The following is a 3,316-nucleotide window of genomic DNA, read 5'->3' as shown; positions in this document are numbered from 1 at the left end:
GGGGGAATTTTTAAAAAGGAAACCTTTTTCCAAACAAAATGGTCTCTTTGATATGTTCTAGGTATACTATTCTTCTGCCATCTTGCTAAAAATATTCGTGGAGGCACAAAGGTTGAAGAATATGGTGCTGGGTGAGCAATTGTAGAGACAATAATAACTGAAAAATAAAAAAAAGTGAGACCTTTATAGTTTTATGGAGTAAAAGTAGAGAAAGTTGAAGAAGATGAAACGAAAAATATGTTAGAAAAGAAGTGAAAGGGTAAAACATGAGAGAAAATATAGAAATGATATGGGGGCTAAGGTTAATCTTAGATTGTGCCCTGACACAGAAAAAAGAAAAAGTTAGCGAGAAAAGAAAAATAGTAAAAAAATTAGGAAATTAAAAGTTACCATTATATTAAATGGGTTGATTTCTACAAATCTGGGCCATAATGTGCTTGTGACAAAAGAAAATAAAAGGTAAATAAACTTATTGAAGAAACTAAAAAAAGAAATTAAAAGCAAAGTAAATGAATAAAATAGAATAGGAAAGAAATATTAAGCAGTTCGAAAGGTGATGGGATTTTTATCACGAATTACAGGGGATCCAAAGTAGTGCTTTAATAGTTGGCTATTGACTTTGAAAATGGAACCAATCTTGTTGTCTTTAAATTCTACAACTCCATGAGGATGGGCATGCACTATCTCGAATGGGCCAGACCAACGAGATTTTAAATTGCCAGGAAATAATTTAAGCCTGGTATTGAATAACAAGACCTGTTGTCCATGTGCAAATTGTCGTGGAAAATTTTTTTCTCATGATATCGTTTATTCTTTTCTTTGAACAAATTGGCATTGTTATAATCTTGTGCTCAAAATTCTTCCATCTCCTTTAATTGCAATAGTCGGTTGGTACCAGTAGCACTCCAATCCATATTTAGTTTTTTAATTGCCCAATATGTCTTACGTTCAAGTTCAACGAGTAGATGACAGGGCTTCTCATAAAAAAGCTTGAAGGGGGACATCCCCAATGGTGTCTTGAATGCAGTGTGATATGTCCATAAAGATTCATCCAATTAGGATGACCAATCTTTGAGGTTGGGATTGACTACCTTCTTCAAAATTTGTTTAATCTCTCTATTAGAGACTTCTGCCTGCCCATTTCTCTAGGGATGGTATGCCGTGGCAATTTTATGTTTAACTCTATACCTGTTCAGAGCATTAGGAGCTAATTTGCAATCAAAGTGTGAACCTTCATCACTAATTAGAGCACGAGGGGTACCAAACCTGGTAAAAATATTCTTATGTAGAAATTTCCATACATATTTGGCATCATTTGTTGGTAAAGCAACAACCTCAACCCTCTTGGAGACATAATCAACAACGAAAAGTATGTATACATTACCCCAAGAATGCATGGTGTCTCTGAAGATGCCTTTAGATTAAAATTGTTCCCTTATTCATTGCAAGATCATTCTAGGTCATGGTTGAATGCATTACCATTAGGTACAATGGCATATTGGAATGAATGTTAAAGATTTTTACTTAGGTACAATCCTCCCAACATGAATTCCAATTTTAGGAACGACAATACATCGTTTAGGCAATCGAAAGATGAAATATTATATGAAGCATGAGAGCGTTTGAAGGAACTAATTAGAAAATGCCTGATGCATGTTTTTTAGCATTGGGCATAGATGGAAATGTTCTACGATGGATTATATGCTCATACGATAATGGTGGTGGATGCATCTGCTAATGGGACGTTTTTTGACAAATCCCACAATGAAGCATACAAAATTCTGGAACGAATAGCAAACTATGATTATCAGTACCCCACTACCAAAGTTGGTACTAGTAGAAGAGTTGCTAGAGCAATGAAACTTGATGCACTTACATCTTTAATACCTTCGGTATCATCTGTAATAAATATGATTAAAACTATGAAAAGACCCTCAGCAATGTAGAAGATGAAAGTTATAGGACTAGCATGCATATACTATGGAGAAGATCATGTTTTTGATGAATGCCCATCTAATCCAGCCTCTACATATTACATGGGGAACTTTAATCGTAGCAAAAAAAATCCCTACTCCAAAACATACAATATAGGGTGGAAACAACATCCAAATTTTTGTTTGAGTAATCAAGGAATGAGAATTGCCAACAATGTTAATTGACAGAATGTGTCTGGTGTACCACTTGGGTAGAACCAACCAATGTCGCGACAAAATGTGTAACAAAGCTCGTTATATTTAACATCAACTACGGAAGCTTTATTAAAGGAGTATATGATCAAGAATGATGCGATTATTCTAAGCCAAACAGCTCCCTAAAGAGTTCTAGAGAATCAAGTGCGACAAGTTGCCACTACATTAGTTCAAGACAACAAGGAGCATTGCCTAGTGACACAGAAAGGTCTCGATCTCAAGTAAAGGAACAATGTAAAGTCATAACACTAAAGAGTGACACTCAGTTGCCAGGAGTTGTGAATGATGCCACCATCAAATGGAAAGCAACCTCAACAAATGGAAGGAAAGCCACCATCACCTTTTCCCCAGCATTTCCAAAAGTTGAAGCAAAATGCGTAATTCAAGAAATTTATAGAGGTTTTGAAGCAGCTACACATCAATATACCTTTGGTGGAATCATTAGAACAAATGCCTAAATATGTGAAATTCATGAAAGATATCCTATCCAAGAAGAGAAGGTTAGGGGAGTTCGAAACTGTGGCACTTAACGAAGGGTTCACAGCAAAGCTGAAGAACAAACTGCTAGAGAAATTAAAAGATCCAGGGAGTTTTCCTATACCTTACTCGATTGGAGGCAAAGAATTATGCGATTTAGGTGCAAGTATTAATCTAATGCCTATGTCTGTTTTCAGAAAGCTCGGGATAAGAAAGGCAAGACCTACTATAGTCACACTACAACTAGCTGATAGATCATACGCCCATCCAGAAGGTAAAATTGAGGATGTATTGGTAAGAGTTGGTAAATTCATTTTTCCAACAGATTTTATTATTCTAGAATGTGACGCAGATAAAGAGGTACCAATAATACTTGGATGACCTTTCTTAGTAATTAGTAGAACATTGATTGATGTACAGAAAGGTGAATTAACCATGAGAATTAATGATCAGTAGTTGGCATTTAACGTGTTTGATGCTTTAAAGTGTGCAGACCCAGATGAAGAATGCCATGCTGTTGAATTTGTTGACATTGTAATTTAGGAAGAATTTGTAGGTCATATGCATGAAAATTTTGAGGCAGACTCTATTGAATTAAATGAAACAAAATTGACTGAAGAATTTGGAGAACTGGTGGAAATTCAACAATC

General features: G+C 35.4%; 1 non-coding gene across 1 annotated transcript; it reads right to left on the bottom strand.

The window, feature by feature from the left end:
* Window positions 1–1,553: 1,553 nt before the first annotated feature.
* On the bottom strand, window positions 1,554–1,660 carry LOC121223916 (small nucleolar RNA R71). Its single transcript, XR_005921382.1, has one exon. It is a non-coding gene; the product is annotated as a small nucleolar RNA R71 (small nucleolar RNA).
* Between the last annotated feature and the right edge of the window lie 1,656 nt (window positions 1,661–3,316).

The sequence above is a fragment of the Gossypium hirsutum genome, chromosome D11 (assembly GCF_007990345.1).
Source record: "Gossypium hirsutum isolate 1008001.06 chromosome D11, Gossypium_hirsutum_v2.1, whole genome shotgun sequence".
Classification (NCBI taxonomy): Eukaryota; Viridiplantae; Streptophyta; class Magnoliopsida; order Malvales; family Malvaceae; genus Gossypium; species Gossypium hirsutum.
This window is presented reverse-complemented; position numbering and strand designations above follow the sequence as displayed.